General features: G+C 36.1%; 1 protein-coding gene across 2 annotated transcripts in view; it reads right to left on the bottom strand.

Annotated features, from left to right (window-relative positions):
• Positions 1-3217: 3217 nt before the first annotated feature.
• The window catches only part of KITLG (KIT ligand), a 50384-nt gene continuing 41291 nt past the window's right edge, over positions 3218-12310 (bottom strand). For both annotated transcript variants that reach the window (XM_019742153.2, XM_019742154.2), the window contains one exon: positions 3218-7473. The gene's annotated coding sequence lies outside the window, so the exon portion shown is untranslated. The remainder of the gene's footprint in view (positions 7474-12310) is intronic.

The raw sequence follows: 12310 nt of genomic DNA, 5'->3' as shown, positions 1-12310 counted from the left end.
TCAGTGTGTCAAAGTATTGTTGGAATTGAGGCCCATGAGAGAGTAACCTGGAAAGATACAAAGTGGGAGTCAGAGGTAGAATGCATGGAACTGAAATATGGATGGGTTGTACTTAAGGGCTATGACAAAATCAACAGGATGACTGACCATCAGCAGAGTGGCTAGAGTATTGAGGACTGGTTTACTAGGTGAGAAGTTCAAGGACCTGAAAGGACAGGATGTTGGAAGGATCATTTATATCAAAATCCCAAGAATGAAGATGGTACAAATGAATTGAGTGACAGTGATGAAGGGGAAGGTTAGTACCTGAAAGTAACAATGAGTGTCAGTGGGTATGTAATCCAATACCATGAGATTCACATCTGGGAGGGTTTAAGGAGGATAGACAACTAGCCCAGAAGCAGTAATGAGGAACAGAGAACCTACTTCAAACCTAGTGACAGCTGTGGCAGAAGAACAGCCACCAACTGAGAGGGCTGAAGAGGCAGATGTATTCTCAGAAGAGAGCCTCATGTTATTATAATTTGAATAAATTGATGGAGGAAAAATTCTGAAAGTACACTGAATTTTGCTAAGTATGGACTGGAATTCCAAAGGGTACACATATTACAATGTCAAAGTCCATCTGTAATTTTGTGGTTATGGTACAGTGGATAAAGTTTTATTTGTGATATATATATATATATATATATATATATATATATATATATATATATATATATATATATATATATATATATATATATATATATATACTGGGTGTGCCAAAAATATGTATACAAGTGGACAATTTGGTCAATGTTGCTCAAGCAATAATTTACCATAATCAGAAGTGTCTGGATGCTGATGGTACCCACTATGAGCACCTCTTGTAATTGCAGAAGTCAAACGTGACTTGTATTCATCTTGTGTTATGGGTGTATATTGAGTATTACAATTTTAATACAGTTTTCCTTTCTTAAAATGTGTAAACATTTTTCTTGAACCCTGTGTGTGTTTGTATTTGCACATGTAAAAAAAAAAATATCTGGAGGTTAAGAAATTGTTAGCATTGTTTGCCTCTAGGGTAACTAACTTTAATGTTGAAAGGAGACTTACCTTTATTTTATACCCTACTGTACTGCAATACTGCAATGCACAATGATGTTGTGAGACAATTAAAATGTGAATACTTACTGGCTCTTTTGATATTAAGGAATTATTGCTAATTTTACTTAGGTTTGCAAGGGTATTGTAGTTATATTTTAAAAGTTATAGAGAGACACATATAAAAATTTGCAGGTCAAATATTTTTAGGTATTTGCCTAAAAATAATATGAAAGGGGAATGGATAGCAGGTATAGATGGGAGGCTTAGATAAAACAGGATCATTCAGGCGTTAAGTAAAGTCGAAGCGAGGTGTGTTTACATGGGGGTTCATGACACTACTCTGTCTACTTTGATATATACATTTGACCCTTGAACAACTTGGAGGTGAGGGACACTGATCTTCATGCAGTTAAAAATCTGCATATAACTTTGACTCCCAAAATCTTAACGACAATTGTCTCTCAATATCCACAAGGGATTGGTTCCAGGATCACTCCCAGATATCGCAATCTGCAGATGCTCAAGTCCCTTGTATAAAATGGTCAGAACAATGCATACAGTTGGACCACTGCCTCCACTGAATCCCAACTGTGGATGGAAAATAGTGTTTTCAATCAGTCTGTGGTTAATTGAATCTGTGCATGCAATACCCAGGATACAGAGGGCTAAGTGTGTCTTTATTGAAAAAAAAAATCCATGTATAAGTAGATCCATGCAGTTCAAACTCATGTTATTCGAGTCAACTGTATTTCAAAATGTCTACAAGAAAAAGTTGCAATAGTAGTACCCATTCTGGTTAAATTTTATTTCAATTCCATACCATATTATTTGTATTAAATTTGAGATTGCAGTAGTGTAAGTATTCTTGGTTAAAGCCCTCATGCTGTTTATGGCTAAAGGGAAAAACAATTAGCAATCCCCCCAAAAATTATGAGATGGAATGAGGAGGGCCTTGGAAGCCATGTTGAGAAATTTGGGTTGTATCCTGAAAATACTGAGAAACCAATTAAGTGTTTTAACTAGAGACAAATATGTATCATCAGATATCTCCATTCACTCTCTATATAGTCATTCTAATGTGAGAAACTGATGAAAGAGGGCTAAATAGTGGAGGACTGTGATCAGTTATGAGGCTATAATAGTTGTCTATACTTATATTGGTGGGAATTTGTAATATAAAGGGTGAGCAGAGGAGGGACAGTCAGAAAAGAAAGTATAAAGAAACAGTGGGTGAATAAGTGTGGTGTCATAAAACTGAGGGACTTGGTCTCAAGAGTCGAACACCAACTAGGGGTTAAGCAGGATGATTGTTTACTATCTAAGCCACATGAGCGTAATGATCTTGCCATCCCTCTCAGAAACACAAAATGGCATCCCATGCCCCCTAAGAATGATTTCTGCCCTCTTGGTTGTGGCAGTCAAGGCTCCGGTCTCATCTCTATAAATTTCATTATGCATTATATGCTCAGGACACACTGGTTGATGGAATAAGCTGAGAAATTTTGTAAGTTCCTGCTTTCGAGAACGCTGTTTCGACTGGGCATAATTCTCCTTTTCTTTCAAAAGTCATCTCATCCTTTTGTTGGCCTAGAAACCAACTTCTCCATGATCTTCCCTAGTGTGCATCAGTTTCCCCTTCCTGGATGCCCTAAGCACATTAACTCAATCTCAATTTTGTACACTACTGCGGTAGTTACTTAAATGTGGCTTTATGCCCACTATCGTGGTTTTCATAGCTTCTCCACAACTAAGTTAGAAACCTCATGAGATCAAACTATGTGAATTCAACTTTATCCTTCTTGATTAACTTACCAGTGTTAATGACCAATCAATATTTATTGAATTAAAAGGATTTCTCATCCTCTTCTGTGCATATGACAATGGAATCTAGATTAATGACAAAATTTCCATAGAAAACATTGATTTTAGCTTAAATGTTGTGAACATGTGTGGTAACCTTAAAATACCAAACGACAGGGCAAATTTATGAGAGTGCATAAAATTCTTTATTTAGAACAATAAAGTATATGTATATATAATGTAATTTCAAATTCAAACCTGTATAAAAAAGGTCAGGACATATACCTATTTTAAAAAGTACACATACAGTATATACACATACACATCACATTTTACAACCTTTTTTATTTAATGAAACTTCAGTCATAATAAAACTATTTAGAATAGTGTTGACATACATTTACAATACGATATGCAAACTCCAATCTATGACTGAACGAGCAATATATCTGTGCATCCATCTAAATATCTGAATACTTTTCAAGTCCATTGATTTAAACAATAGTGGCAAGTAGGGCACTATAGTCTCACATTAATCCTTAGAACATAGGAGAAGAGGATATTTTGATTGAAAATTTTTATTCAGTGAGTCTTATAGCTCAGAAATCAAGTAACTGAAAATAACTATGGTTTTAGTTTAAGCAATTATCTTTTTTTAAAAAAAACACCATCAGGATGTAGTTGGACATGGTGGTTACAAATAAATTTACAATGCTTAGCAAACATTTTTGGATCATGAATATCCATTTTAATATGGATTATGTCTAAAACAATACCTTGTTAGGAAATGAAAGTACTATTATTTTATCTTTACAAACAGAGGCATTTCCAGACTTGTCAAAGGAAAGCAGCAACACTAACCATACTTGTACATTGTGTGATCAGATACCACACATGAACTAGTTAGAATTTCAATCTGAATATTTCCATTTCAATGCCAATTTCAATATGATATTGTTTCAAAGAAAAGTGGGCTTACTTTAAAATTCTTATCCCACTTTTCAATTTAAAATGTACTTTATGAAATACCCGTTTCTAAATGGATTCTAGATTATCTTTTGGCATTCAAAAAAACAACTTTGAGCATCTCACATTTTCTGCTCTTAGCTTTTACTAAAACAAGAGCATTTAAATGCTTAATTTGGTGCACTTCCAAATGTTACACACACCTTAGAGAATCTCTTTCTGACCAAAATGTAGTAGTAGTATTCTTCAGAGGTGATCCAAAAATGTTTATTTAAGCAAAGGAAAACACCACCTCTTGTGGAAATGGTTATCCAATTCACCCAAAATGAGACTGAATTTCACATTTACTAATGGATCCTATTTACATTACAAACGAGAACAGCAATGACTTTTTATGTTCAAATTGTTTATTCACAAAGATCAAAGTTAGATGTTTTGCATTGGATAGTTTCAGCCCTATTTTATCTTGTCAGTCATAAATCAGTAGGTTTCATACCTAAGGTATGACCTCCGAGTTCATCATATAGATAAATAAAAAAATTGAGACCCGAAGACAGGAGGCAAGTTACCAATATCAGTTAATGGCAGAGTGGGGACTCCTGACAGTTTTTCCCAACGTGTATCCCGCTATGCCAAACTGCCTTTTTGAAAAATATGTTTTAATTAAAGAAACATAGATATGGAATGGCTAAAAGTCCTAAATTGGAATTATATTTTGAAGCCAAAACTTAGCTGAAGAAAAACATTAAGAAATAATCCATGAATTCTGACTAGATGTTTCTTGTGCATTTGATTTCAATTGCATTCGAGTTCTAAAAAACATGCCACAATGTTTCTCCAAAGTACTTTCATACTCAATGAAATGTGTTTCTTACGAAAAACAAATACTTCGATATGGACACAAACTTTTTCATACATTTTCACTTTTCACATAATCCTTTTTTAAGAGGACAGGGTACTTATTCTATTATTGTATTTTTAAAAAAATCCAATTTGTCTCTGACTCATTAAAAAGTGGCAGTGTGGTAAGCATGTTCTATTATAATACAAAATCCAGGAACACTTTGATGCCAGCGAGGAGGAACCGTTTATCACAGAGCCAGCTTCTTTATAGACTGGGGTTCTACCAAAGAGGGGCAAAGCTTTCAGCATAATTTAGAATCTGCAGACTTCTGAGACCATTTTAAAAGGCAATTTTGAAACACTGATTTTGAAGACATCGGATAAAAATATCAGATAAAATAAAGCAAAGATATATATACATATATATCTTCGTCTTAAAGCAGATATGACACAGTTAATGCCCAAGAAGCTAGCATCCAAAATAATGTTCAGCATTTTTCTGTTGTTCATGCATTTTTATGGAACTTTAGAGTTTTAAAAATTGGTAATCCATGTAACTCTCAATGAACCAATACATTTAATTAGGCAGAATACATCTCCCCTCACCTACCATGCCATATTTCATAACTTGCTGAATTTGTTTATTTATCTCTATTGATGAGGACCATGTCCTTGCATGTTAAAATGCAGCTACTAGCTTTGAGAACAAAAGTACATTCATTGTACTCTGAAACTCATTAAACAGCACGTTCACATACCTAAGAACATCAAAGCCATTGGTGAAACAAATCAGACTCTTAAGTATCAATCTTCTCAATCTACTCATGCCCTATACACATAACTCATATTAATTAATCTATGTCTATTTTCCTCAAAACAATCAATGTCACATGACGGAGACAGGTCCTTTCAGCAATTAAACTGATCTCTGGTTTTCTTACTAATCGATTGTACCATGGGATGGATTATCTGAGGGCCTCAATAAGTTAATGCAGCTTCCCGAAACACTGGGGTTGTATCTTACAGAAATGACTAGTCTTTGAAGAACCACAGCACTTTAGAGAAAAAAGGGATCGTAGAAATCATCTGAGCTCTTTGGTACAAAAAAGAGCAAAGGCCACGTATTGAAGTTGTATTTGTATTAACTTTGAGCATATGCTAAAATCCAACTACACTAGAAATGCTTAGACTTTTGAAATCAGAGTAAAGCCAGCAGTTAATTTTCCATGCCCTTTTGTATCACTACAATGAAAATGGTCCTCTCAGGGTGGTAGTACAGGGCAATAATGTTATTATAAGGATTAAGTTATAATGGAAAGCTTTGGATTCCTTTATGTGTATGTTCATGATCTACTAAAAGAACCTTCATCAAAATAAGCCATAAGAAATCATTCTTTGACTTTAATCAGATGTTCCTTTGACATATATATATATATATATATATATATATATATATATATATATATATATATGGCATTGGAAATTCACATAATGTCTTACAAGTTCTAGTTTTAAAAAGCACAATGTCCACCTTGCGAATTCCTGCCAAATTCACTCTTAGCATGACAAACGCTGTCATATATTTTAAATAGCAAACTGACATGCATAACTACATAAAGCTCTCTTTTTCTTAAAATTCATAAACCTTAATGGATATAGAGTGCCTGCTTTTAAATAAATGGATCCTTTAAACAGATAATGGTGATTATACTATAAATATGTAGAGTTTCCTGATTCCTTGCATCCTTGTAAAAGCCAAGTAACCTAGTTTTCAGCACCCTTATCAGCATGAGGGTGTGGTTTTCTAACCTTAGATACTAAATGCCATATTTTTACTCTCTCCCATGTGGGAACTGAAAATGGGACCTTCATACATTCAGCAGTTTCTCCTAAATCCCTTTGCATAACTTTATAATAGTTTTAGAATATAAACATTTTGTAATATATTTTGCAAGCACGATTTATACACTCTGTAGTGGTCCAAGGAAAGGGCCGACTTCACCAGGGGTGCCAAGTGTCCTCCTAGGCACCTGTCCTGTGGTTTAGTGTTCATAGCTTCTTCCCATGATGACTCAGAGAGCCACCCCTCTGCAAAGGCATCACTGTCCTAATTCAGTACTTGCTCCCCTGCGTGGATAGACCCAGCCCACTATGTCCATCTGTCTAGGGAGATATGGGTGAGCACGATTTATGTCAGGAAGAGACCAAGATCAGATCCATATCATGAATCAGCGGCTACAAGGCTGACATCACGCCTACTCCAATTACTTTTTCCCACTGCTTTCTCTATGTACAGTGTCTGAGGCTATTGAGTTTGCTGTTTTTAAAATTTCTCTAGATCCCTTTGAGAAAAATTATTACCTCGACTATCCAGCCTGAATTCTACTTGAAGAGACCAAGATAACTACAAACTGCAGGTTGTAACTGAAAATAAAACTATGTGGCTTTTCAGCAATTAGATGTCTCTGGAGGCATGCAAAACGGTGCGTGCAGTCTGGGACACGTGCTTTCTCTCCCAACATCAGTTGCAGGTTCTAAATGAGACGACAAGTCCCCCAGGTCCTTAAAATAGAGTCCTGCTCCATGCAAGTTCTTCTTTATAGATGATTAATTCAGTGCCAGTTTCACAGTAAAACACTTTGTTCCAATTTCTGAATCATCCATGTAGAGGCATGGGTAGCAAGAACAGATAAAGACGCAGTCTGTCACTTCAGACAGAATATGAATTTGTGTAAAGCTGCTTCATTTATGAAGCAAACATGAACTGTTACCCGCCTAGAGAGGAAAGACAAAAAGAGAGATTATGGTGTATATACTTTCTGCCTTCTTTTCATTCTCAACAGCTGAATTCATATGACTACAGAATCACTAACCAACTTACAACATGTGCTTTACATACACAGCCTGAAAAAACTTGACAAATGTTTTTTGAGATGTAATGATTGGTCGCTCTCTGTGATCTCCCCGATTACACTGAACATTATCTGAACTGATCTTATTGTTTTTGACTGTCTGCTCCCATTAGAATGTAAGCTCCATGAGGACATGGAGCTTTGTCTATTTTTTTTTTTACTTACTACCATACTCCAACACTTAGAACAGTGCCTGGCATGAAATACACACTCAATATTTTTTTTTTTAACCTAAGAATGGATGAATACCCTGTGGCTTTCATATCCCCAAGCATACCACAGATTATCTCCATTTGTGGTCAGAGGGTTATCAACCTATGTCACCTTGAATTTCTCTAACAAGGCTAAGGAAAGGTAGCAGACAGGTCATGAGGGGAGAGAGTTTGAAGCACAAAGGCAGTGTCTAGAGAGTGGAGAAGTGGAGAGAGATGGAGCCACATAAAAGAGATATCTGGGACAGGTGGAGAAGCTGGTCAGAGGCTACCAACAAGAACTAGCCTCCCGGCCCTTCAGCAGAGCTAGTATCTGGATTGCCCAGCCAGCTTCTAGCAAGTGCTTCTCCCAGCTGAGGAAATAGCAGCAGCAAGATGTCATTCAAAACCATTGGCCAAAAAACGAAAGACAAATCCTGGCACCACATCCTGACAAAGCCTCCGGGAGGTTCATTGGGCGTTAGCACAGCTTATTGTACTTGTTTAAGCATGAAAGCCAGACTTTCTTTCAGTTCTTCTGTGCTGGTGTTAAGGCACAGAGCTTTGGACTCAGCTTTCAGATTTTGCAAATTTCAAGTGAAATATTTGTATTTCCTTATCTATTTTCTATTGTAGACAGTATCTTCATACTATCTTCAATCCCCACCTATAAATGGCATTTTTGCATTTCTTCCCTACTCACTACTTTTTCTCTATCTTTGTCCTTATTTATCCCACAATCACAGATCACTGTCTCTAAAATATAATGAGATCACTACACAGGTTATGTATAAAATACGGTAGTATGAGTGATAAGAAGTACAGTATTTTTTCTAGTCTTTCTAAATACAACATACTAAAAACAATCTTACATGACAACTTATCAAACAGAGAACTCTCGGAACTAAAAAACCTCCATTTAGGAAAGCAGAATTAAATCCTGAAGGAAAATGTAGAGGCATTAAGAGAAAACTTCAAAAATCCAAAATACATAGCAGATACTTTAAAAATAAAGCTTGGTTAGAAAAGCAAAAGGGAATCAGAGAAAAGCAAAAGGATATATTTAAAAAAGAAAAAACCTATGAATAATTTAAAATTCTAAATTTAATCAAACGTAGGAAACCAAGATTAGAAATCTATTTCTGATTTTGTCCCTGGGTCATTTAGCAAAGAAAATAAACTTGAAAGCTATCAACTGTTTTCCCACCGGACAAAACTATAATTTTTATAATGATACCCTGGATTTTGGCAACAACCTCATGAAATAAGCAGGATTCTAATAATAATCCTTTCATTATATTTGAAAAGCCAGGGCTTAAAAGACAACTCAGTCATTCAGGAACTTAGAGCTTAAACTGCAGAGCCAAGGCTTGAACCTGAGTCTCATCCTTTTCTCATGACGTGTCAGAAAGAGAGCTCCAAAAGTACAACGCCAAAGCTCCTGAAATTCTTAAGAACTCTCTAGTAAACAGTCACAGATCCTGCCATTTGGTAACTCATCATTCCCACATCCTGTGTGCTAAATGACCACGCCTGACCCAGCGCTCATCTGTATTCTACCTCTAGGGTCTATTATTTTCTGTCTTAGCTCAGATCTATAGGAAACTTCTCGGTTGTGTTTCTTTCATGAATCTCTCCACCAGCCTCAATATAATAAAAATTACTTTCTACTCTCACCATGCTAGGGTAAGTTAATAAACACTGCAAACTGGGACTTCTGGGTGACTCTGCATGCCGTCCTACCAAGGGCTCAATTAAATTTCTTTGTAGATGATTCCCAACTCCTAAATCTATTATTTGCAGCCCTCACTGTTCTCTGAATTCCAGTTTAACATATTTGGCCACCGGTCAATATTTACTCACAGCTCCTTCTATTTTCTTTTAAGGGCATGGCCATCTGGTTGGTCCCAAAGGCTCCAGATCATCCCCGAGTACTCCCTGCAATGTCGAGCCTCACATCCCATTAGTAACTAGCATTTGTTGATTCTTTTACTGCAGTGTCCCCAAAGTGGTCCATGCTTTGCTGTTTCTGTGGCCCTTACCCTAATCGGGTCCTTATTCTCTCACATCTATCTGTCTGAAAGACTGGCCTCCTACGTGGCCTCGGCTTCCTGAATCTACTTCCTCGCTCCTGTTTATCTGGCCTCACCGATATCTCATTACTTTCCTAAAACTCTGCTTTGATTGTATCGCTCACATCTTTTCTGAACCCTCCAACCGCTCCTTCTGTGACTCAACAGAGTGCAAGTCCTATACTTTCAAAGTGATCACCACCTTTTCTTCTCAGCTCTTTACTAACTCTTAATGTATGGTCTCCACTGGAGTCCAACTATACAGATAGACTCTGGGACACAATCAGTACTTTTGGCTTCCCTGGCTTAATTTAGGCCACGTGCAGTACCTGGGTTACCCCTTCCCTACTGCTAATAAAATTGTACCAATCATCCAACGTCTAGCTCAGTACAAGTGCCCCCTCCATCACCTACACAATGAAGTCTTTCTCCTGTAGCTAGTGATTTCGCTCTCCCTTCAAATAAGGCAACTGGATATGGGAGTATGTGGTACCATTCCAAGGGATGCCATCTATTCCAACATCTGGAGCTATGTTGTGGGCACATCCTGTACAGCCATATGCAGTGGCCTTGCCTTTGACCTCTTATTGCATTCTCCTTGTAAGCTCCTGTCATTGCTTTTTCAACTTTGTAAACTTCTAGCTTCCTTTTTAAAACAGGGTATTATGCATAGGTCCTATTTCCTTTTATAGGCTATAAGCATTTGGAGGATACAGCTAGGTTCCATTAATCTTGGCCTGTAAAAATGTACCTACTAGAGTTTGTAGGAAGAATGAAGAGCAACATTTTCCTATAATATAGTCTAGTTTATTTCTTTCCTCTGAACTGTGCTACACACAACCCAATAAATGAAAATTCTTGTGGGATGCTACACATGGATATTTGGAATCAGCTTAGTTGATCAAGTGGTTTTTTAACTTTCATTGTTCATGTTTGATGTCAGATAACCACAGCTTTAGTATATGTCCTCTTAGAGGCAATTTCTTTTGTTTCTAGTTCATTACCTTATATTCTTTTCCATGTTCTTTCCTTGTATTTAAAATGAAACCCCCTTCTCTTCATTTTCCAATTACAGGTTATTTTCTTTGGAGAACTAACGATTCCATGTTTTCTATTCTAGTGTTCCAATATTTGCCAATTTAATTAGGTTTAGTTGGTGAAACTTCCATTTCAGGGAGAAATTCTTGCCATAAATCTGTCATTTCCTGTATTTTCCCCTTTCTTGTTAAAAAGAAAATGAATATAATCCAAATCATGTCTAATTTTTAAAATATATAATTACAACTCCACATTTCATTTCTATCTTGGTAGTTTTTACTACTGTTATTCTTATTTTTTGGCAGATTTCCTCTCCTACCACGTCATAGTCTGCTCTCCCAAACCTTTCTCTCCCACATCCTTTTCCCTAAATTATACTTAAAGTTTCTTGGAAGTTTTATCTCTGTTTTAGTACAAGGCCAATCAAAAGGCTTTACTCTATACAATGGGTACTCAACAAATGATTACAAATGACACACATTTTAACTTTGGGGTCTGCAGATTCGTTGTAATGAGCTGGCTCCTTTTTCTTCCTTTTTTCCTATCTTCAGCATTCAACTTCTTTACTTATACATATGCATGTCTATTTTGTTTTTATTTCCATAAATCTCATTCTCACATTATTGCAATACTCCGAGACATTCATTCATCTCCATTCATTTATTCAACAAATATTTATTCATCACTTAACATGCACAAAGTGTAAGCTATCGAGGTTGATGGAATTCCAAAATGAAATTCAGAAACAAATCCTGCCCTCTAAGAATTTATGGTTTAGAAGAGGACACAAAATATCTCTGTAAGTAACTATCATGTCCTACTAATATATTAATATTTTGTGAGTATTATATCATATGAAATGTAATATGAAACATGGTTAGAGGGCCATAAAGAGAGATCACGTTCATGTGGGAAGTCAGTGCTTTGGACACTTTGCAGAGACGATGGGTAAGGTACTTCATGAAAGAGAAAGCCACTTTTTCATCCACTTTACACTGACGAGTCAATGTGCAATGAGTTTATTTCTAAACAATTCAGGGCGTCTTTTTAACCTGACTGTGCACTTTGATTTGTAAATAATATTTTGTATTTTAAGAAAAATTAATTAATCATCTCTCACATGACTGTAACCCCCCTTGCTGTGCACATTTGACTGTCCTATTGATCAAAATCAGCAAATTAAACACACGCATGCACACACAAGATAATAATAAAACCGTATTTCATTTTTTTAAAGATTATTATTATTTTTTTTAATTTAGGCAAGACCATTTAATGTGAGAGGTGCCCTCAACACATCTTTAAGTCCACAATATAGCACCATTAATGATAGGCATGATAATGTACAGCAGATCTAACTATCTTCTTACCACTTGGTTAAACTTTCACTTAGCGTTTT

Source organism: Rhinolophus sinicus, linkage group LG02 (assembly GCF_036562045.2).
Source record: "Rhinolophus sinicus isolate RSC01 linkage group LG02, ASM3656204v1, whole genome shotgun sequence".
NCBI classification, from domain to species: Eukaryota; Metazoa; Chordata; class Mammalia; order Chiroptera; family Rhinolophidae; genus Rhinolophus; species Rhinolophus sinicus.
This window is presented reverse-complemented; position numbering and strand designations above follow the sequence as displayed.